We start from the raw sequence: 24,897 nt of genomic DNA, 5'->3' as shown, positions 1-24,897 counted from the left end.
ATATTAACAAGCTTTAGCATCTCCATAATGTCCTGTCTCTTTCAAAGTTAGGCATGAAAGTATTCTGTGCAAAATTAACGCTTGATTGATTTGCACTCAAAACAACTTTTTTGTGCACAATATTTTTCTGTACAAAAAAATTAGCTAAATGGGGAAACATTTTATTTATAGAAAAAGCAATTCCTAGTTGGTGGGGAAGAGGGAGAGGGCCTTCTTGGTGGTGGCCCCCTGACTTTGGAACATCCTCCCCAGGGAGATTAGGCAATCCTCCACACTGTCCTCTTTTCACAGGGATCTGAAAACTTGAATGTTCCAGCAAACATTTGAGAATGACTAGTCCCTAGTGACATAGGCCCAGCCCCTAGGTTGCCAGAAAGTACTCTGTTCTACATTTCATCCACTTCCCCGGCCCTATGTATGCTATTTGCACTATCCCTTACCCAGTCCTTGTTTAGCTTGGTCATGCTCATTTTAGTTATTTTGCTCGTTGGTTTTTGTTGAACCTGATCTGATGAGGCTTTGGGGGAATCAGTTTTATATATATATATATTAATATTAGTGTGTTTTATTTGGGTTGTTGTATTTCATGATGCTTTTATTTTAATGTATGTTGTTTTATAGATGGCTTTTGCTTTTATATCCCGTGGACATTGTCCCATGTGTAAGCCAACCCGAGTCCCTTTGGGGAGATGGTGGTGGGATATAAAAATAAACGTATTATTATTTATTCTTATTCCCTGTGCTGAAAATACAATTTTCTCTTAGAAACTACCCTGTGTGAATTTTGCACAGAATAAATCATTAATTCAAGTAGGCTTCAGAAACAGTGTGGTTTGAAAGTCTTTCTTGCTGTGGCAGGAAAATTACCAAAGGGAGAAATTGTGTTCTTTAAGAAGAGGCTTAGTGAATACTACATATTTAAAGTAAACTGATTTACATAGCTCGTTTTAATCATCCACTGACACTTTTCCAATACCCCTCTCCTTCACTGCTTTAAAAACACAACATAGAGCTCAAGGTACGGCAATAAGCTAGCCGCTCAATAGCAGCAGTAGTCAATGCATTTAACTCAACCCTAAGTGGTATACCAACCGGAATCATAGAATCAAAGAGTTGGAAGAGACCTCATGGGCCATCCAGTCCAACCCCCTGCCAAGAAGCAGGAATATTGCATTCAAATCACTCCTGACAGATGGCCATCCAGCCTCTGTTTAAAAGCTTCCAAAGAAGGAGCCTCCACCACACTCCGGGGCAGAGAGTTCCACTGCTGAATGGCTCTCACAGTCAGGAAGTTCTTCCTCATGTTCAGATGGAATCTCCTTTCTTGTAGTTTGAAGCCACTGTTCCGCGTCCTAGTCTCCACTTATATGTTGTCCCATATAAGTGAATAGCTGCTATTTATTCTAGGCTCAGCATACATAGATATATTGAAAGGTGTCTTTGTTTTATGCAGACTTTCTTTCCATGCATTTTTGTCCAGCATGCATGAACTTGTTCGGCTATTTTAAAATATAAGCGTAAAATATGTACGCATTTATTAAAATCTTCTTCTTCCACCCATTTATCATGAAATCTCAGGCAACAAACCAATAAAACAATTTAGACTACTTCAGATTAAAATCAACGAATAATTTGAACAAGTTACAACAGTTGTAAAAGATTTAAAGTATTTTTGTTAAATGTACATTCTTGGAAGTAAATTAGACCCCCAAAGGCTATGATAATAAAAACTCATGTCTTCACTTGGTGCTGAAAAGAAAGCAGCATTGGTGCAGGTCCAGCTTTAAAGGAGGGAGGGCATTCCATCAGTATGGCACCAAAGTTCAAAGGCCCTTCTCGTGTCCTCCTCCCATTTTGTAATGCACCCAATAGTGGGATCTGGCAGATGTAATTCCTTGGGCAGGAATATACAGTATACGGAGAATCATCCTTTAGAGTATTGAGGCCTCAAGCCATTAAATGTCAGTATCAGAACACTGAATTCAGAGTGGAAATGAACTGGCAGCCAATGCACTTCTTTTAATATAGGTGTTATGCATTGTCTGTATAGTGCCTGAACCAGTTGTCTTTCTTTTCTTTTCTTTTTAAATATTACTTCTTTATTGGACATTTGCAAGATCAAAAAAGGAGGAAAAGTGTTTCTACACTTGTGAAAGAAACATGGATGCATAAGGGTAAGGCAGCTATTCCTTGCAAGTTTAAACAGTCCAGACAGGACTTTTTCTTTTACCTTTGTAATATGTACATAAATGAGGAAGAAAAGCCAGTTAACTGGAGCAAGGCTCCAACTTAGTAGCAGTTGGGAGGGAGCAGATTCTGACTAAAGTTGTGGAAAAATTGGCTTATAAATTAGCCCAGCTTGGAAGGACAACCATACAAAAATGATAGGAAAAAGCAAAACTCAAGGAGCAAATCAGTATTTTAGAATGGTTTTGCTTTCTTCCAACATTTATTTATGAACCAGTTATCTTTCTATGATGTTTTGCACTAGCCGTAGCTTCCAAGTCATCTTCAAGGTGAAATCCCCATTTTTTTCATTTCAAGAACGACTCAAGAAACTGCAAATCACTTATTGTGTGAGAGAATTGGCCATCTGCAAGGCCATTGACCAGGGGGATGCCTGAATGTTTCATGTTTTACCATCCTGTGGGAGGCTTCTTTCATGTCCCGCATGGGGAGCTGGAGCTGACAAAGGAAGCTCAACCTGCTCTCCCTGGATTTGAACCGCTGACCTATTGGTCAGCAGTCCTGCCGAAACAAGGGTTTAATTCATTACGCCACCAGGGGCTACAGTAGTCCACACACTGGTAATTGGGAAGTTACCAGTGTGTGGACTATTGTGACTAAGTTACCATTTACTCTAAATTAGTGGCAAGTTTGTTGTTGTTGTTGTTGTTTGGGTCTGAAGAGAAAAGGGAAATGGCCTTCATCAGGAAAAATTTCCATCAAGCTTTGATTTCTCCATCACTCTATATTTGCATCTTTATATTCTTGGGCACCTTTCCCAATTTATGTGTCTCACCCGTCCTTTATGTGTACTATGGCAGGAGAAGTTTGAAACAACTCCAAGGAGAAAATATTACTACAGATAAGACACAGCAGCTCATAAAATTATATGCAAGTATGCTAAATTCATATATTTCATTGCAGGTATAAAGTCTGGAATTTCTGTTGTCAGAACTCAAAAACTTCGCTTGCACTTACAACATTTCAGGCCTATTGTTTTTGCTAAAACATATGTCATACAAATCTCAAGTGCTACTTGCTTGATGCTACCACACATTTAAAAAGGAGACCTCGAGTAGGCAATGCCAGACCTATTATTAACTGCAATTTAGAAAGGTATATTGAACTAGAGTTTTATCAGATTGTTTTCCGTCTCTGCGTATAAAACCACAGCGAGTTACAGCAGGATGAGTTTATGGAAGCACAGAGTCTCAAACAAGGGTTATGTTACTTGGATTATGAAATGCCTACGGTGACCTGGGTGTCAAAGTTATTGGTAATTTGCAGGAGTCTGTTTCTCCATGAATCAAGTTAAACACCTCTAATACATTATGAATCCACTAAAAGCAGGAAGACAACTACAGGAGTTTCTCTGTAAAGTTTGAGTCTTTGCTTGAAACAAGAATGGACAATGTCCAAGGCTACAAACTAAATATTCCCAAAGTGAGAAGTATAATACAGGTGGTACATACTATCGGCCAAGTTTCCTACAAGTAAACTGTCAAAAACACTTTATAGTTAGTCACACGTGAAATTCTCCCCACTTAACAAAAACAGAACAAGAAACTAAATCCATCTGCACGGGTTCTTTGATTCTCCAAGTCCTCACAGTAAGAACTGGTGCTTTAGAAAGAAATAGAACACACTAAAGATTTTTCACCAGAAAAAAAAAATCACACAGAATGCTTCCTCAGGTCTTGGCAATGTTAGGAAAACATTAGACATCGATAGGACTGAGAGAGCAACCCTCTCTCCAGCCCTGTGGCTGTAAACATGCAAGAAATCTAAAGCAAGACGTAGCTCTCACCTTCCTCCAGCGAGTTCTCCAAGGGAACAAGAGCCAGCTGCGAATGTAGTCACCTTCAGCTCTGCCAACTAAAGCTGCTGCTGTGCTGCTCTCAGCTGCTCCCAGCTTCAGCCAGCTTTGCTGCTCGCACTCCCACTATCTGTGTGCTAGCTGCATTTTCTCCCATGACTCCATCATGCAGGAATGGCAACAACTTCTTCGAACACCGGTGCTACACTGGCTGGTGAGCATGAGTGTGTGCACACACTGTTGTTACAAGTCAGGTGGGGAGGACAGAGGACCAGAGTAAGGTGAACGGTTGGAGTTCGAAGAGGGAAGGGAAAGCCTCCCTCTCCAACTCCTTTGGAGAGTGACTGGCTTTGGAAAGTAGCACTGAGCGACATAAATCACAGCTGGAGACAAACAGGAGGTCAGAAGAGCAATGAATCAGAGAATCTAAAAAGGATTCTGAATTGGAGCCAAGCTGCACACATCTGAACCGTCTGGCTGCCTCCCTGTTGTAAACAAAACACAGAAGGAAGTATCTTTTAGGTGGCAGAGTTTGCCATTACCCCACAGGGCATTCCCGGTTAGAGCCATTCAGTTTTTAATGGAGGAGTGTGTTTGAGAAAGAGGAATGGATTGGGCAAAAGAAAGAATGGAGACTATTTCTGCTAAAATGAGAAGGAAGACCAAGATCAGCCCAAGTCCCAGAAGCAATTTTTAAAAACCTCTCCTTTTCATCCTCCCAGCAACATCATCCCAAAGACTAACTCTCCCTCCCCCAAAAAAACTTATTTTGGGCTCCTTTCTTGTATTCCTCTGAGTATTTTTAAAGCATGACTTTATTCCTGCTTGGTGTTTTGACTCAGTTCCTAAAAAAGGAAAGATCCTGCAGAAGGAAGTTGGAAGTAAGTTTTAAAATATGTTTAATAGCTGATGCTTGTGAAAGGAATTTGTGGAATGAAACCGTAAAGTCTTAATCAGATAGCTGCTGTTGCTGTGTACTATTCTTGCTCATACTTCTTCTTTAGACACAGGATACAGGGTTGGTTAATTTCACCAAGGATTGCATAGGAATGCAATTCATGGAACAGTGTTCCTCATATTACTTATTTATAGGGAAAGAGTAAAAAAATGATACATATATTTGTGTGAGCATTAAAAATTAGATTGAAGAAAGTAAAGTTTAGAAAGTAATGGCACGCTGAATGTGCATTAGAAATGCACAGTATATATTTTAAATGACTTCTACTACTTTTCTGCAGCCAAGATGGTTCACTTGTTTATATTGTTTGCCAATAGTTGACTGATTTCTTTCGAAAGACCTGCTGTTACATTCAACACAGGAGTAGCCTCTCTTTCTTCCCTCCCTCTGCTCCAAAACAAAGTGGCTTGTTGGATAGGAACTAAAAATAGTGATGGGCCTTTTTGTTCAAGCACTTGCCCAAGTCTCCCTAGGGCTGAATGCCATGTGACTAGGCAATCAGTTAACTATCCACAAGCAACAAGAAAGGCTAAAGTACAGTTTGTGCCTTTATTGAAAATGAATCTGCAGCAGCTTTATTGTGTTTAGCATAGAGCTTCAGGGGGAAAATGGACTGGAGATTAAAGAAAGAGTAAAAGAACTGACTGCCATCTAGGGAGGTACTGCGTGGCAATTAACTGGCAGGAGAGCATGGGAGATTCATTGGACCACAACCCAAGAATGTAGAATTGTAGTACAAAAGAGTGAATGCTGTTGGAACTTGGGCTATAGTTTCAAAGTATAAAAAGAGGCTGCCTATCAGAGATTGGCAAAGTCCCAACTCTCACAGCCTTTTTCACACTTTAGACCCAGGATACCTAACATGTGGCTCCTCAGAGGTCACTGACCAGCACAGGCAATGGCAAAGAATCATGGGAATTGCTATACAGAAACTTCTGGAAGGTTATAAATTGTCTCACCCTCCTTTAGACTTATTTTCAGAAGAGCAACCGCTCCTCCCCAATCACACAAATACATCCTCAATCAAAATAGAACTTGATACCATTACTTTCCCAAGGTCTGAACCAGAATATCTTGAGAACTCTGTGAGGTCATGGCAATTTGTTTTGATACTCTATAGTGCAGTGTGATCTACTATTTTGAACATTGGACTATGATTCCAGAGCCCAAGGTTCAACTACCACTCAAACATGGAAACTCACCGGGTGACTTTGGGCAAATTACACTCTCTCAGGATCAGAATACATCAAAGCCAACTACTTTCTGAACAAATATTGCTAATAAAACCCTATGATGGGTCACCTATCACTGTAAGTTGGAAATGACTTGAAGGCACAAAATAAAAAACTACTACAGAACTTAATGATTGAAATTTCCCAGTTTCAAATTTCTGAGCCAAAGTTTGATACTTAGGGATGGCACGGGAGGTGGGCCCAGGTGATATTATCTGGAACATCTTCCCTAATTATGTTAAAAACACACCTTCCTATTGTCCTGATTTGGCAAGGATAGACCTGATAAATCCTCTCTTGTCCCACATTTCAACTGCTTTCCAAGTTCTCTCTCTTCCTTCCATTTCTTATTTATTTATTTATTTATTTATTAGATGCACTTATTGACCGCCATTCTCAGCCCTTACGGGCGACTCATGGCGGTGTACAGTACACATAAAAAGACAGTTACAAAGGCCAGTATCAACAACATATAACTATACGACAAATACAAACTACATAAAAATCCGCTTCATCTCTTAGTAGAATCATAGCCAGTCTCATCTTCCTTATACCATTCCAGTTCTCATTACCGTAATGTTGTTGCTTAGCACTTAATTAAATGCCCTCTCGAACAGCCAGGTCTTTAGGCTTTTTCGAAAGGACATGAGGGAGGGCGCCTGTCTGATGTGTGCCGGGAGAGTGTTCCACAGCCGGGGGGCCACCACCGAGAAGGCCCTCTCCCTCGTCCCTGCCAGCCGTGCCTGTGATGTAGGCGGGATCGAGAGAAGGGCCTCCCCAGACGATCTCAAGGTCCTCGTGGGCTCGTAGGCCAAGATGCGGTCAGAAAGGTATTTTGGGCCGGAACCGTTTAGGGCTTTGTAGGCCAAGACCAGCACCTTGAATTGGGTCCGGTAGCAAATCGGCAGCCAGTGGAGCTGGGACAACAAGGGTGTTGTGTGCTCCCTGCTACCCGCTCCAGTTAGTAACATGGCTGCCGCACGCTGAACCAGCTGAAGCTTCCGGGCCGTCTTCAAGGGCAGCCCCACGTAGAGAGCGTTGCAGTAATCCAGGCGGGATGTGACAAGAGCCCTTTGCCCTCAGTTTATTTCAATTTCTGCATGAGTTCAAATTATAATAGGAGTATGCACTCAAATAACACAGCAAGAGGAAGAGGAGAGGTTAGCTTGCTAGTAGGTTCAAGGAAAAGCAAATTGCTACAGCCTCTCCTAGCATGCATGTCCTTCCTCATTAATACTGTTTGCAATGTTGATCGCACTATGATATTGCTTGGCCACACATTTTCTGGTTTTCATCTGTGAAATAATCTGGTTTTCATCCATCTGTGTCTTGAGGGTATGAATGTCTTAAACACCAAACACAGTTGCACAAAGTATGCTAGTCAAAAGAAACCCTAAAAAATGAGGCACACCCACATATCCTTCACCCTCAGTACCAGAAGAAAGCAGCCAGGCCGTTAATTATGGAAACCCAAAGCCCAGTATTGTCTTCTCTGACTGGAAGGAGCTTCAATCATTGCAGACAGAGTGGCATTTGCCTCCACCTTCTCTCAGATTCATTGAAATAGAGAAGCCAGGTCTTGAAGCCTCTGCATGCGAAGCATGTTCTCTACACTTGAGCTTCTGGCCCTCCCCTTAAACCATAAGATCCAAGGTCTCATCATCAAAAACCATGAAAGTTAATTAGGTCTGAAATTGGTTCAAGCATACCTTCTGGATATGCTGTTGTTCCACAGAGGGATACCATATTGAATATCACAGCACTTGAATAATAAATGGAATAAGGAAGACCCTGTTCCTTACTAAACGCATATCTATCCCAACCTTTACCAAACCAGTCAGGAACTATCCAAAAAGGAAGAGTGTCTCTGGAAGTAACAAGACTTTCTATATGTTTCTTTTTGTTTGGATTCTACCTGCATGTTTTGAAAAATTCATCCAAACCCTTTCCTGAAAGGTTTCTGTCCACTTTTGTTATTCCCAATCTCCATCATACATTGCATCAGCTCATGTAACATTTCAGAAACCGATTTTAGCAATTTCCATAGAGACTTCTTTATCATTATACAGAAGCTATAATTATAATGCTATAGTACTTTAGAAATGTTAAAGTAGCTGAGCATTAGAATAATTTTGTTTTAGTGCTGACATTCTTTTCCTCCAATCGAAATTCAATGTGTACAGGAACAAAATGTGGAACTTTTGGAGCTTTTCTTGAGAGTTTTCTGATTTATAACAATAGTTTACTTACAATCTATGAGGTATGACACAAATGCAACTGTAATGTTTTGGGTGGCTGACTCTCATGTTCAGTAATGCTAGGGCTTTGTCATCAATGAATCTAAGCTCCATGGCTTGACATTTTCCCTACAAAGAAGAAACATATCCTGTTTTCATTAGCCATGGCAGTGCCAGAGCTAAAGCAACTTCATAGATGCAGATGATGAATCAGGATCAGCCCTTCCAAGGCTGTTGGATTTTGTTTTGTTTTGTTTTGCTCCAAAACCTTCCAACTCTATGAGCCCTTCTTTCTGTTCTTCCCAAATTGCGGAAACCTTCAGAAGTGAGAATTCACCTTTAAATGAGTTTTAACATTTAAAAACATTGTCTTTCAAAAGAAGAAGTGGGTTGCTGACTACTTTTGGATTTTATTTCTTTTGTGTGTTTGTATTTTTGGCAGTGCATTTGACCACAAATAATCTCTGGACCAGAATAGTGGATCCTGCAAGATTGCACATGAATGCTTTGTTTGTAAAAATGAGCATTGTGAGTAAAGTTAGTATTGTGAAGATACCCTGGCTAGAAATGTATCTTCTCTTTCAGGATTCTCAGGTGTGTGTGCCAATTGCTAGAGCCTGCAACTTCCAAACAAAAGAAGAAACATCATCACACTTTTTGTCTCTTTTGTTCTTTTGCATCAATAGCCTACCTCTATGCCATGCTACATTGGATAGATAGTTGCTTAGTGTTGGTGTTATGTGTGCCCAAGCTGAGTCACACAGTTTTTTATTAGTTTTAACACCTGTTGGCTCTTTGAAGCCAATAGATGAGTGGAAATGAGAGCCAGAGTCAAATCCAGTTTGTACACAAATGGAAGAAGGAGTGGAATGTTACAGCGTTGAAGTAACATACTGGATCAAAGAATTAACCATAAAAGTAAATGTTGCTGAATCCAGCAAAGCAACAGTATCTATATGCTGTTTAAATCAGGAGGCACTCCAGTTCTACCCATGCTTGTCTGGAAATAGATTCACTGAACAACTGGGAACAGTTGCTGGAATGCAACTTCCAATGGCTGAGCTGCTTGGGACTACAGGAAGCTGTAGTCCAGCAACATCTGGACAGCCACATGATTTCAAGGCCTGGTCTACAGGGTTCACTTGGGCTTATTCCCAGAATTACATTTGGTATGGAAGTATAGGGAAGACATTCAGATTTAAGAATAACCAGGAAAGAAGCCTGGAAAGATGCTTCGAAACACCATTAAACAAAACTGAATGTCCAAAATCTGAACAATATAAAAAAATAAATGAGCTTTATTCTCAGTGTCCTTTTATTATCTCCTCTGTGTGCAGCTTTTGGTTAGGTCATAACAAATTGCTAAAAAGAACAATTAATATGTTGAGAGGTATGCAGCACAACCCTTATCTTTGAAAAACCTGGTACCTTTCTGATGTGGGAAGAAAATTAGGGATACCTGGTAAAGATCTATACAGTGATGAATGGTGGTGAAAAATTAACTTTAGAGAAAGATCTCTCCTCTTTCTTTCTTTCATAGTAATAAAGCATGGATGGAATCAATCTGTGCAAAGGAAGCCTGGCATTCAAGATCCCCAAAACACAAGCCACCATCTGACACCATCATCAGAGATACCAGAATGGGTTAACCTGCTGCTGGTTGCCAAGTAAAGGCTCAGTTCCTATCAATCCCAAATGGCTGCCATATTTTGATACCCATTCTTGGAGTTTTTAATCAACATTCCTGCTAAAGACATCAATAAACCCAGTCTACAACACACCGCAAATTCTGGATTTTTGGTAGTCATCAACTCTCAGACATCCAAATACCACAAATACAAGATATATGATGGCAGATATTGGATGCTGTGTTACATGCAAACTTTCAGTTAAGTTCTGAAAACAAATAACAGAAATGCAAGCATCATTAATAGTACCAACAGGCAAATACTATTGTCTCCAAATATATCAAATAAAGATCAACAGTTGATACTAAAATTCTTAGCAGTTGGTGGTGTATATGGGATGGTAAATCTGCTCTGGGCTTTAGCATGAACTTGAAAATAGTTATCTAAGATGTCCAATCAATTTTGCAGATAGAGTTTGAGCATTGAAAAATAATTTAAAATCCAGACTATAATGCAGAGCAGATTCTCTGCCCAACTGACACAGCAGGATCATAGAATCATAGAAAGTTGGAAGAGACCACATGGGCCATCCAGTCCTGCCATGCACAAAGTACCCTCAACCGATGGCCATCCAGCCTCTGTTTAAAAGCCTTCAAAGAAGAAGCTTCCACCACACTCCAACGCAGAGAGTTCTACTGTTGAACAACTCTTATAGGTATCTCCTTTCCTGTAATCTGAACCCATTGCTCCGAGTCCCAGTCTTGAGAGCAGCCAAAAAACAATCCTGTTCCCTTTTCCTTATAATATCCTTTCACATATTTATACATGGTGTTCATGTCTCCTCTCAACCTGATCTAATGCAGGCTAAACATACCCAGGTCTTTAAAATGCTCCTCATGGGGCATGGTCTCCAGACCTTTGATCATTTTAGTCACCCTCCTCTGGACATGTTCCAGTTTGTCAATATATCTCTTAAATTGTGGTGCCCAGGACTGGACACAGTATTCCAGGTGAAATCTAGCCAAAGTCGAACAGAGAGGCAAATCCTGACCTCCCTCGATCTAGACACTATACTCCTTTTGATGTAGTCCAAAGTCCCACTGGCTTTTTATGTGTTGCATCACACTGTTGGCTCATGTTGTCCACAAAGACTCCTAGATTTCTTTCACATGGACTGTTGTTGAGCCAGGCTAGGTGTCATACATCCTGAATCAGTCCATTTCAATTTTTTTCTTGTCTAAGCGGCTTCAAGAGCTGGGCATGTTTTAGCTTTCAGAAGAGAAGGCTGAGAGGAGACAGGATGAGAGCCATGTATAAAGGTGTGAGAGGAAGTCATAGGGAGGAGGGAACAAGCTTGTTTTCTGCTGCCTTGGAGAGTAGGATGCAGAACAATGACTTCAAACTACAGGAAAGCAGATTCTGCCTGAACATTAGGAAATAACTTCCTGTGAGAGCTGTTCAGCAGTGGAACTCTCTGATCCGGAGTGTGGTGGAGGCTCCTTCTTTGAAGGCAGAGGCAGGATGGCCATCTGCCAGGGGTACTTTGAATGTATTTTTCCTGCTTCTTGGCAGGGGGTTGGACTGGATGGCCCACAAGGTCTCTTTGAACTCTAGGGTTCTATGATCCTAAGTGTGGTATCTTACATTTGTCCTTGCTGAAATTCATTTTGTTAGTTTTGGCCCAGCTAGTAGTCCTTCACCAGATGGAGGTATAAGAAAGGACAAATTCGTTTCTCTGTACTTAAGTATTTATGGAAACTGCTCCTATTGACTGGCTTAAAAAGCAACTACATCCAAGTCAGTTAGGATTGCTGGACTGGAAACTGGATACAACTTCTGTACCTTCAAAAGGGAATTTCACCAGAGGTTGCATATCACGCAAATAGATAACAAGCAACACCTGCTGATATCCCTTCTTTTACACAATCATTAAAGGTACAGGAACCAGCTGCAGTTTTTACTCTGGTAAATCTAGAGTTGGCAGTTGTGAAAAAGGTTTTGTGATATGTGGGGCAGGCAGTTTTAAAAATAGTTCCATTTTTTTCTGGAAGGACAGGAAGAGAAGAAATACTATTTTTAATTACAGTTGTGTTTACCATTACCTCTGAGAGCCAAACAGTGTAGGAAGTCATGATTTATTCATTCAAGTTGCTAAAAGCAGGATAGGTTCCCTACAATATATTTGTGTTCTCAGTCATGTGGGTGAGTGTGTTTCATTGTTAGGGCTCTTGCAGACGCAGTATCCCCTTGCCATGGGGCCCTAAAACCTCTGCTTGGCCCAACAAACTTTTGCTGACTGAACGTAGTCAAAAACAGCATGCAATAATCTGCACTTAAGGATGTCTGAGAGATAGTTTACTTTCGAAGGCTTTCATGGCCGGGATCACTGGGTTGTTGTAGGTTTTTCCGGGCTATATGGAGACAATTTTTCTCCTGACGTTTCGCCTGCATCTATGGCAAGCATCCTCAGAGGTAGTGAGGTCTCACTACCTCTAGCACAGACCTCACTACCTCTGAAGATGCTTGCCATAGATGCAGGCAAAACATTTGCTTCGAGAAAAATTGCCTCCAGAACATGGCCATATAGCCCGGAAAAATCTACAACAACCCAGATAGTTTACTGTTTTGCCTTTGCTCCCTCAGCAGAATGAGGGCATTAACACCACACCAGTTTCTTTCTGCATAATTTACTGGGACTGGAGCCGAGCCTCTGTTTTGATTTGTGAAACCATCTGTTGTTGTTGCCCTGTGTGGGAAGACAACTAGATGCTATTAATGAGAGAGCATTTAAAAGATATTTTAGGAGCGAATTGTGCCTTCTGTTGCTTCCTTCAAGTCTTAAACTTCATTTTTTATTTGAAGCCATTTGTGGATTGCTACCACTGATTTTGCAGAGCAAGGCAGCTGTCCCTCAAGGGCTGGCTCTTTTTTATCAATTGGCTCAAATTCTCCAGTTGTTTCATTTTGAAAAGTCCCTAACCTATAGATTAAGAGCCGGCTCATTCCCTGAATTCCAGTCATTCTGCAACCAAAACAGCACCATCCATGTACAAGAGGGAGGCAATGTGACTCTCCATACCTATGGGATTAATATCTATGCATCTCTCATACCCATACCTATGAGGAGCCCCTGATGGTGCAATGGGTTAAACCCTTGTGCCAGAAGGACCGCTGACCGATAGGTCAGTGGTTTAAAAATCTGGGGAGAGCAGATTGAGCTCCCTCTGTCAGCTCCAGCTCCCCATGTGAGGACATGAGAGAAGCCTACCAAAAGGATGGTAAAACATCAAACATTTGGGTGTCCCCTGGGCAATGTCCTTGCAGACAGCCAATTCTCTCACGCCCACATCTGACAAAATATGAACTCTTTAGGAATTTCCTAGATGCTTCAGGAGATTCTCTGACATGCTTTGGCTGAAGTTACCATAGAGCTGCCCTGGAGGACCTAGCAAGTTTCTAGATACTTCTCTAGCAATTTTAATGTCTTCTGGGGCAACTCTATGGTACCCTCTGTGTTGTATGTTGGATCTATTTCATAAGATTTGTACATACAACGCGAGATTAAGAAATGCAGGTGGTGCCTATGCCAAAAACCTAAGAATTGAAACTTTCACTCAGTATTTTTGAGTAAGTTGTGATGCAATTTTAATTTCCAGGGTAAGCAAACTGTACCAGGACGAGAAGCCAAACTTGTTATGCCTCTCAGCTTATCAGGGATGGAGGGGGGGGGGGGGGAGAGACTTGTGGCCATTCCCTTTTAAATCAAGAAGTGCCACGAGGCTGTCATCATTGCGAGCTGAGAGAGGAGAGGAGAGCGAGTGAGCAAGCAGAGCATGCAGTTGGCTAGACTAGGAGGACAAATAGTAATAAAATTTTTGTTATATCGCTATAATTATGATACAGAACCATTACGATATTTTCGAAACTCTTGAGAAATGATTCTTCCCATCTAATTTAGTAATGGGTATTGAAACATTGTTTTCATTGATCACACACACTGAGTACCTTCCAGCATAAATCCTCCAGGGTATTATGGTAACTTCAAGCAGAAGACATTCAGAGGGTTAGCTATTATCCATAGTTTCCTGTTTCCATGGTAAATTCAAGAATGTATCCCAGTGGGATATAGGTTTGTACTATATACCAAAAATTGTAATGGATTTTTTAAATGTGTAGATTATAACATTGTATTTATCCTGTATTTTCTTGTTGCTAGACTTTAATTCCCATTGATAATGTAACACTGGAGTACAAACAAAACAAAACGAATGTTTTCAGATAGCTAAGGACACATTACTAACTAAGGCTGGCTACAAGGAACAGAGAACACTTTTGTTGCAAAAGATCCATTATCTGAGGGTCCATTTCCAGGCAAAAATCAAGGTGCTGGTTTTGATTTTATCCTATACAGCTCAGATTCAGCTCACTTGACAGATCATCTTCTCTTGCATTAAACCTATGCATGTTTGGAGATCTGGAGGGAACAAGGACAGGGACTTCTCAGTGGCTTCCCCCAGCTCTAGAACTCCTTTTCCAGACATATTATATTGACACTCTCCCTTGTCTCTTTCCCCATAGAGATGAGGCCTTTTTGTTTTAAGTGCTGTTTGGGTAAGTGGAAAATAAACTTTTCTCTATGGCAGTACATTATGCAATCATTTTGCTAGAGAAGCTCCAGGCTTCGTTTCCACCGATAACAAAAGAGGCCTACTTGTTTCAAAAGGCCTTCCCCTAGTTTCTGATCTTTGGCTTTGTTTGAGAAGAGGCTTTTTAACCAGGATTTCCGCAGAGCCCCATTTAAGTACAAACTTGGCTTTAGGGCAATGGTGTGCTTTCTCTTTTGAAGCAGGAGTCTCAGCAGCACAAGACCGCTCACCGCTCTGACGTAAACAGGCAAGAAGATCCACTGTTGTGGCTGGTGTCATGAGAAAGGAAGTAGACACCAAATTATTTCTTTCAAGGAGAATGTGAGTTTCCCATACATAAAAATTCTCACAAACTCAAATCACATCACACAGTGTTACAGCTTTTAGACACACACGTGACTAAAGTTCTGTGTAGCCTTCGCTTACCGGTTCACATTTCCGGGCTCTAAAAACAGTCCCAGGCTTTCTTCATGTGCTGGTTGAATGTCTGCTTGAAACAGCAATGGACAAACTTGTTTTTACATGTGTCAGCAGCCTGACAGTCTGATTTACAAGAGTTGCTGGTGCGATGACGCTGTCACACACCAGCCTTGCAATGGCAGGGGAGAATATATGTGATTCTAAGCCTATTCCAAGGCTTTGCACTTTTGTTTTTACAGCCAGTCAACTAATTGCTCTTGATAGCTGCTCTTGGTGACCCACATCAGACAAGTCAAAAGTAATACCATCTCAGCACTATTGCCTCTGGCAGATTGGGTAGACATAGATTAATTGGTCAAAGAAAACCGGAGTTCAGAGATGTAAATAACTCAGAACCTGCACTGTCACTTTTATGCATGAATGATGTCCATCCTAGAGATGAATTCCCAAGAAGTCAAAACATATATCAATGAATGCTGACAAGCAGTTAAATATGATTGCCAACATTCACATGTCCAATGCTGAGAAATGGAAATCTTTGTATCACTTGTTCTCTTTTTTTACTATATATATTCATGGATTTGTTAACCTCATGTATAAGTTGAAAGCAGGGCCAAAATGGATTTTGATATGACCTGTGGGGGGTATTGGAAAACCCCCTTCAAGGAGATACTATGCCCTGTATGTCCGGACATGCAGAAACAAATGAGCATGTGCTACTTCAATGCATATTCTACAGAGAACTTAGAACTAATCTTATTACACCATGGCTTTTAAAATACCCAGGGTGAAGAAAAAAATATTATTCCACTCTGCTGCTTTCAGACTCTTACAGCGGTGCTAAGTTTTGTGCTGCAGGACTTACAACTAGATGGATGATGAGAATGTAGTTAGAGCAACATGTTACAGCTGAAATGCTACTAGACTTGTAATCTGCCCCTCCCAACCACTTTAGTGCCCCCACCAGTGCTTTGACCCCACCTATCAGTCTTCCCACCTTTGGTTCCATATCTGTTACCTGTGTTTTTAAACTGTGATTTTGAACTGTTTTCTAATTTGCTTCACTAGGTAGTTGTGTTTCCCCTTCCCAGGGCACTTGTGCCCTGCTTTGTTCTGGCTAATGACTGTAATAAAGTGTTGTTGCTGCTGCTGCTGTTGTTGTTGATATGACCTGTGGATAAATGGATGGTAATTCCAAAGAAAGGGTAAAGATCCAACACTGCTCAGAGGCCCAGTTTTTCCAGTTTGAAACTATTGCCCAGATTTTCTGGGTCATTTTTTAAACCCCGGTGGCGCAAACTGAGCTGCTGAACTTGCTGACCGAAAGGTTGCAGGTTTGAATCCAGGAAATGGCATGAGCTCCCACTGTTAGCCCCAGCTTCTGGTAACCTAGCAGTTAGAAAACATGGAAATGGGAGTAGATAAATAGGTCCCACTCTGGCGAGAAGGTAACAGTGCTCAATGCAGTCATGCTGGCCACATTACCTTGGAGTTTTTTGTTTTGTTTTGTTTTTTGTCGTGTCAGGAGCAACTTGGGAAACTGCAAGTCACTTTTGCTGTGAGAGAATTGGCCATCTGCAAGGACGTTGCCCAGGGGACACCCAGATATTGTGATGTTTTTACCATCCTTGTCCCTGCATGAGGAGATGGAGCTGTTAGAGGGAACTCATCCACAATCTCTCCAGATTCGAACCTACAACCTGTTGGTTTTCAGTCCTGCTGGCACAGAAGTTTAACCCACTACGCCACCGGGGGCTCCTACAGAAAATGCCGGCTCTTCAGCTTAGAAATGGAGATGAGCACCAACCACCAGAGTCAGACACGACTCTGGAGAGATTGTGGATGACATTACCTTTACCTTTACCTTTTACTTTCTAAATTTGTACATAAATATGTGCAGTATGTCTACTTGAGCATTCATATATATGTTCTCGGATGATCACCCCCCCCCCCCCGAATGTTGACCACATTTGCAGGATTTTTTAAAGAGATCTCTCCTAAACACAGAGCCAAATGACTACAATTTAGTGAATGTTGACACTCAAATGGAAATGCTAACCATCATAATTTGATCTGCAGCATCTCTTAAATGAAGATATAAATTAATATAGAAATATTTTGTGTCTGAACTAAGGAATGAATCCAGTATACATCCTATGTTCGCAGCATTTCATCTTTGTTGATCTTCCACAGATAGCTGAACAAAGTCACTCAACTCTCTCCTTAAATAACCTCATCCTTTTTCCTGCTTTCAAAGCACTCTGGTGGAAACTCTACTTCATGAAAGTTGCACCCGATTGTAATCAATAAACCATTTGTGCAATGGCCCTCCAGGGCTTGATCACGATGACCCCGCTTCAATATCTAACAAAACATGCTTTGTAGTGGAGCAGGCAAATATCAGGGAGGGTGGTGCAGGACACAGTCATCTTGGGTTCCCAGCCTACTGTGAGAATACTATGCCCCTCAAAATACACACTTTCCAATTGCCACTCTGTCTCTTCCTTCACAAACACAGAGAGATCAGTCAGCAATGAGCAATATTTTTAGAAGATGGAGTTATGTCTCTGAGTGAGTGGCTTTTTTTTACAGCCTACATTTAGGAGAAAAGAAATGGCACATTAGCTATGGGATCAAGGCTGAGGACACAAGACTGGGGATGTACTTAGCTCCATGATTCCCTAGACATGTTGAGATATGAATCAACTAATTCAACAAGAGAGAAGAAACATACACGAGAAATTAGCCCATGTAATAGTTTAGGAACATGATTCGTTCTTGGGTTGTTACATCCTGGATTCAGTCCCCATACAATCCCCTGCTCTAGAGAATATGAGGTACATCTTCTTTAGAGCAAGGGATTGTATGGGAACTGAATCCTGGATGTTTACTATGACAAAGGGGCAGTAAATTCAGTCTGAATTGTAAAATGTAAACTTTAAAGGATCTATTTAATCTGCTGAACTGATTTCCAAACGGGTTTATCATTCTGGATAGTTCCCTTAAACTACGGACAAGCTGAGATGGGAGCCTATAGCTATTTTGTTTTCCTTCTTTCTATCTTTCTCTCAATCTGTTTATTTGTAAACATAATACTTAGCCTAGTTCATTTTAAGTTCCTTTGAGTCATCAACTGGAAAGAAAGAGGGCTGGAAATACCAAAAACCTCAGGGACAGATCCCTGGTCTCTATGAGATTTATGGGCTCTTAACTTTGACAAGATTGTTGGGCACAAAATGTGACACAGCACTTAAATGTCATCTGCTGCACATAATCTCTAGCTCTTGCTCACCTGAATAGGAGCACTTGACATATAGCTCTGCCTCTTCCTTTGGGAAAGGAAAACAAACAAACCATGAATTCATAAATCCAGTAAAAGGATTTGAGAATGGCCTTTGCAGCAGACATTGCCTTACAGAAAATTGCTTGGGAAAAGGGGAAAAATGTTTAGTTCCAATTTGAAAAGAGGATGGCATTCAACAACATTATGCAAGAAGACCTGTGCAATGAGTGGAGTCTACGTGTATTTATAATAGAATCAGCATATAAAAACTGTGAAAAACACGGACCCCCTTTTTCAGTTCTTCCTCCCCACCTGTACCTTATTTTATGTTCTCCTCCTTTTTAGAAGCATTGAGAAATGTTGCAATAACTCTTGAAAACGATTAGAAAATTGATCATTTGCAACCCTAAAAAACAGGCCCAGTTTACGCATAAACTTGGGCTAAATCCATAATTAGTGTAGAAACACTGAAACAGGATGCATGTAAACAGTGACTAACTAGTGATTATGCACTTCTAGTCTTGCAAAAACTGACCTGGCTTCTAATTTGCTTCTAAGCTCATCCCAATGCTGGTCTTGACCTACAAAATTGCTAAGAGTAGGATATCTACAAAATATGCTTCGGGGAGTGGGAATTTATGAGAGTCCTCCACATTAACTGGAGTTTAAGAGGACAGGACCCCTGTGAAAGTGAAAAAAACATGTACAAAAATTGCCTCTTTTCTTTATTGAGAGAATTTCTCTTTAGTAAATTCTAGGTCTTCTAACATGTCATTATGGCCAAGGTTCATGGGAAGCTAAACACAGAATCACACTGAAGGACCCAGAGAGTGAAAATACATCCTGCATATCAGATATTCACATTACAATTCATAACAGTAGCAAAATTACAGTTATGAAGTAGCAATGAAAATAATTTTATGGTTGGGGGTCACCACAACATGAGGAACTGTATTAAGGGGTTGCAGCATGAGGAAGGTTGAGACCCACTGGGTTACAGGAACATCCAGGAGTGAACATATTATACCCATGTTAAAGTGACTCCACTGGCTATCAATTAGTTTCCTGATAAAGTAGAAGGAGTTAGTGTTGACCTTTACAGCCCTACATGGTTTGGATCCAGGTTACCTAAAGGATGGCCTTCTCCTGTAGAATCCTCCCCAAACACTGAGGTCCTCTGAGGGGCAGTTACTCCAACCAGCCAGAACGCGACTGGCAACCGTCACCCAAAGGACCTTATCATTGGCCACCCCGAGACTCTGGAATGATCTGCCGGAAAAGCTCCGACAGCTGGATCAGTTGTTGGAATTTAAAAACCATCTAAAGACCTATCAGCAGGCCTATCCAGCCAGTTTTAATCATGAATTTTGGGCTCATGTTCTGTGTTTAATCTCTGTTGTTTATTTTACTATGTATTTTATAGAATTTATTTTAATATGTATATTATATAGAAATAGATTTTAATATGTGTATTTATTGAATTTTTACAATGTTCATGTGTTTTAATTATGCTGTAACCCTCCTTGAGTCACAAGGAGAGGCAAGTTATTTATTATTATTATTATTATTATTATTATTATTAATTTGATACATAACAAGATTAGTACACAGCAAACAAGATCGCTATGCTGGCTTTTGTATTTGATCACACGTTGGACACTTCCCAAGTATCTAGGGCTGGATGGCCATCTGTCAGGGGTGATTTGAATGCAATATTCCTGCTTCTTAGCAGGGGGTTGGACTGGATGGCCCATGAGGTCTCTTCCAACTCTTTGATTCTATGATTCTATGTGTGATATACAGTGAATAATGCATGTAGCTCCAAGTGGCCTTTTGCAGCTGACAGATGGTAATTTTGTCAGCGCCGATTGTTTCTAAGTGCAGGCCAAGGTCTTTAGGCACTGCACCCAGTGTGCCAATCACCACCTTTACTGGGTTGTGCCAGAGTCTTTCCAGTTCTATCTTTTAATCCTCATATTGTGTAAGCTTTTCCAGTCGCTTCTCATCAATTTCTGGCTGGCAAAGTTAGCTTTGGTAATCAACTAGTTACTTCTGTTGGAATGCCATAGCTTTAAAACAACTATAAGTTATGGCAAAAAAATGCATAGTCTCTGAATATGTAAAACTAAACATGCAACAGGATTTTTTTGTTTTGTTTTGGTAGATATGCCATGATGCAATACCTGAACCTAACTAGATGCCTAACATGTTAGACTGCATCTGGTAGCAATCTTGCTCTGAAACGAGTACTCCTCTAAAGCTAATTTTAATAATTGCCAGGGTAGTCATTAAAATGCCAAGCAAGCTTAATTTCTCTTTGGGAATAAGGTATATTGGGGGAGGGACCCCCTCCCCAAGTAGGAACGTAATTCATTAGGAAACCAGCCCATCACATTTTCTGAGAAAACAGATGCTTCTTAAGAAGCTGCATCAGCACATTTGATAAAGATAATCCCAATTGATTCTGCATTAAAATTACCAATTGATTTCCCTCTTGGCCTTCCAGGGGATTGAACCTGTCTAGGCAATTAAAGTGTGTAAAGATTTCCTCTGAATCCGTTAGAGGTGCTTATTTACAGACCTGTATCTCAGTCCTAAACAACTAGGTCTAACCCAGCAGAGAATTAATAAAGTGCCTTGTATTAAAGCACCATGTACATAAGATCAATGTGTGAGATTGTTTTAAAAAGAGAACACTGAAATTGTAGACAGGAAAAAAATCATGTTCAAAATTTAAATTGACGTGATTGATCTCTTCTTCCGGTTTTCTGCTCTATCAGAAAGGTGAATGGGACTAATTTTGGAGGAGACAGTAATAAGGAAACTTGTTTTAGCTCTTGGGCTAAAAAGTGCCTTCCTTTAATTAGACCTGTCAGTAGTAGAAGAAAGAGATTCCATTGAATTTTACTTCATAAGCTGCATATCTTCAGCAGTGCAAAAACAACTGGTCACTCAAAAATTCTCCATTGCATTTATAGGCAGGGAAAGTGTGCAAACCATCTTAATTAACAGAAAATGGAGAAATTCTCCAACAGTTTCTCAAAGGCGAGACCATTAGCAGAGGCTTAGAAAAGCTTTGTTCTTTCTGCTAAGTATTTTTTTCATGTTAGTTAGCCTGCCTATACAAATTTCTAGTTTGACTGTTTCCACACTCCCTATTCCATATCCACTCTATTCCTGCATCACTCAGTCTTCAGCTATTCTCTCTCTCCTTCATTATACTACATATTTGAGTATCTCCAACCCATCCTCTGTTCGGATATCAAACAGCAAGCCAATGCCTTAAATCAAGAAATAGTTTTCTAAGATCTACAGAAATACTCACAGGAACACCTCAGCAAGCAAGAGTCCAAAAGTGGCAGGTGAAAACCTGGAGTCTCAATCAGTGGCTGATACCAGATAAGAAACCCCACCCCCCATCCCAAGCACACAGAAGATTGGGTAACCTGGAAGGCACTGAACAGGCTGTGCTCTGGCACCACGAGATGCAAAGCCAATCTTAAGAAATGGGGTTTCAAAGCAGAGTCCACAGCATGCGAGTGTGGAGAAGAGCAAACCACACGCCACCTACTACAATGCAGTTGGAGCCCTGCCACATGCACAATGGAGGCCCTTTTGACAGCCGCGCCAGAGGCACTCCAAGTGGCCAGCTTCTGGTCAAAGCAAATTTTGTATAATACCAAGTTTTTAACTTTGTGGGTTTTTCAAATACATTCTAACTATATTGTCAATTTGCTTCTGACAGGATAATATCAATAAAATTTGAGTATGAACAAATAATTGATAAGTAAAACCACTTCTATATGTTTTCCAAATACAACAAAGCTTTCTCCCCCTCTGCTCTAGCATGTGTCCAAAGGTTGGACTGGTTTTTGTTCAGCATCTGCTTTGCCAATTGCTCTTGAGAAATCCAATATGGTATCTATTTTGGCATTTTGTGCTGGTTGGAAATATGGACACCATTCCACACTTTCTACACAATGTATTCTTCCTAACATAACTCTGAGGCATTATTAGGTAGTAGTGGGGAAATGCTGGCCAAGCCTGCATAGGGCCAACCACTTACTTATTCAGCCTAGAGGACCTTGAGACTGAAGCACGGAATCCAGAGAAGGATCCTAAAGGAAACAGGGCAAGGTGAGTGACCATGGTTGGAACGGTGGTGCCTGTATAGATAGGGGTTCTATCACACTTGGCAAAGAATCTATTAATAGGATTGCTGTGAGTTTTCTGGGCTGTAGGGCCATGTTCCAGAAGCATTCTCTCCTGACGTTTCACCCACATTTGTGGCAGACATCCTTAGAGTTTCAACCATTTCAACAGAAAGGAGGAAACCATGAAAATGAACGAAATCTGGCCACTAGTATTTAAAAACTCTAAAATCAGGGCAGTAAATAAAGATCAACACTCAAACAGGGGAATCCCAGACAAGAATCAATCAGGCCAACTAATCACCTCCCAACAAAGGATCCCCCCAGGCAGGAAGCAGCAAAGTTTGAGTTGTAAGGCTATTCAATGCTAATCAAGGTGACCAACTGCAACATTAATACTTGCCTCAAACAGGCAAGAGTACTTTCTCCCACCCTGGACATTCCAAATATATATAAACCCCACTTGCCTTGTTTCCAACAAACTTCACAACCTCTAAGAATGCATATGGGATAAACATCAGGAGAGAATGCTTCTGGAACATAGCCATACAGCCCAGAAAACCCACAGCAACCCAGTGATTCCAGCCATGAAAGCCTTCAACAACACAATCTATTCATATCAAGAAGAAAATAAAGTTGATACTAGAAAAATTTCTCAAGAGAAGAAAATCCATGCCACACTTCAGATGGATATGTACAGACTCCACAAAGTTAAAGAATTTTTCCTGTCTTTTCCCTAAAAATAACCAAAACGCAGCTGACATCTGAATATTTAAGACATTTTTAGCAGTTAATGGCAAAATATATTTTATCTTCAGGCAGGGTCTTGAACTTTTTAAAGACCTTTCATGGGAGATAAATAGGTTTCCTTAATTGAAGACAAAAGAGTCCAAGAGCAAATTTCTTTCTCCTTTAAAGTAATGGGAATGACCTTCTGTCACTAATTTTAAAGTGCCCATTGTAGGCCCACCTCAATCTCACTTCATAGTGAGATTGAGGTGGGCGAGAACTGTTGAGTTAGCATTTATCAGGAAGTTTTCAGTCTATCACCAGCAATTTGAATTGAAACAAAATGTTTCAGTCTCCTTGTGTATGTTAATTTGCTCAACCCCTTCCAGAATGTTTGTGGTATCAGTGGGTTTTATGAATGGCAGAAGACTGGGTGACTTGGAAGGTACTGAACAGACTGCGCTCTGGCACCATAAGATGCAAACCCAACCTTACGAAATGGGGCTACAAAGTGGAGCCCATGACATGCAAGTGTGGAGAAGAGCAATCCACAGACTACCTATTACAATACAGTCTGAGCCCTGCCCCATGCACAATGGAGGACCTTCGTATAGCAACACCAGAGGCACTCCAAGTGGCCAGCTACTGGTCAATGGACATTTAGTATAATGCCAAGTTTTCAACTTTGTGTTTTTAAATACATTACAACTGTAATTTGATAGATTATGTAGATGGAATATGATGCCCCGGTGTGCAAAAACACATAAGAACCACTAATATATAGATATGTTCATACTTACAATTATCTGTCACTTCTTAATACTCCTAATTATCTAAACATAGGTGGCACTTCAACACTTTTGAAACCAATCTGATGTAAATCTGATCTGACCAAAAATATTTTGCTGTTTTAAGCAAAGGACAAAATGACATCCTTACCCCATTCCATTTATTGAAGATGACTGAACTAACAGTTGTCTTTTATTTTCATTCTGGAGATAAATGTGTCCTCTGCCACATTTATGTTTATGGTGTGACAAGGAAACTGTATGGAACACATCACTCAATTTTCCAAGACTTTTCAACCTGAGGGGGATGCCTCCTTCTGTCTAATGGTCAGGCTGATCCTGTAAACCAGAGATAGATTAGAGATCACAGTGGGCCTTCGGAAAGCTATCTTCAGCTTTCCATGGAAAGATGAAGATTAATGATATAGTGGATCCAGTGATCACATGGTCAAAGCTCCTGGCCTTTTTAGTTAGGAGGGACTATAGCAGTGGTTCTCAACCTTTGGGTCCCCAGGTGTTTTGGCCTACAACTCCCAGAAACCCCAGTTAGTTTACCAGCTGTTAGGATTTCTGGGAGTTGAAGGCCAAAACATATAGCATCATCTGACACTGTCTCCCCATCCAATATCCATGTTCCCTCTGCATTTAGCTGCAATCTATATGATACCTAGCGTTCCTCAGCAACAAAGTACATTATGACTCCCATATCCATGGTGGATATGTTACTGGACTTCATGTGGATATGCCAAACCATGAATAAGATCAAATTCTACTGAAATGAAG

The 24,897-nt window shown here is 40.7% G+C and overlaps 1 protein-coding gene across 5 annotated transcripts in view; it reads right to left on the bottom strand.

Annotated features, from left to right (window-relative positions):
* The window catches only part of ARHGAP24 (Rho GTPase activating protein 24), a 394,377-nt gene that overhangs the window by 136,114 nt on the left and 233,366 nt on the right, over nucleotides 1–24,897 (bottom strand). Inside the window, exon 1 of one of the 5 annotated variants that reach the window (XM_060779290.2) lies at nucleotides 15,170–15,293. The exons of 3 other annotated variants lie outside the window; for them this stretch is intronic. The gene's annotated coding sequence lies outside the window, so the exon portion shown is untranslated. Of the gene's footprint in view, nucleotides 1–4,033; nucleotides 4,614–15,169; nucleotides 15,294–24,897 lie in introns of those variants that run through there. One more of the 5 variants, XM_060779288.2, reaches the window with a different exon arrangement.

The sequence above is a fragment of the Anolis sagrei genome, chromosome 5 (genome assembly GCF_037176765.1).
Source record: "Anolis sagrei isolate rAnoSag1 chromosome 5, rAnoSag1.mat, whole genome shotgun sequence".
Lineage (NCBI taxonomy): Eukaryota > Metazoa > Chordata > Lepidosauria > Squamata > Dactyloidae > Anolis > Anolis sagrei.
The sequence above is the reverse complement of the archived record's forward strand: the minus strand, read 5'-3'. Positions and strand labels throughout refer to the sequence as shown.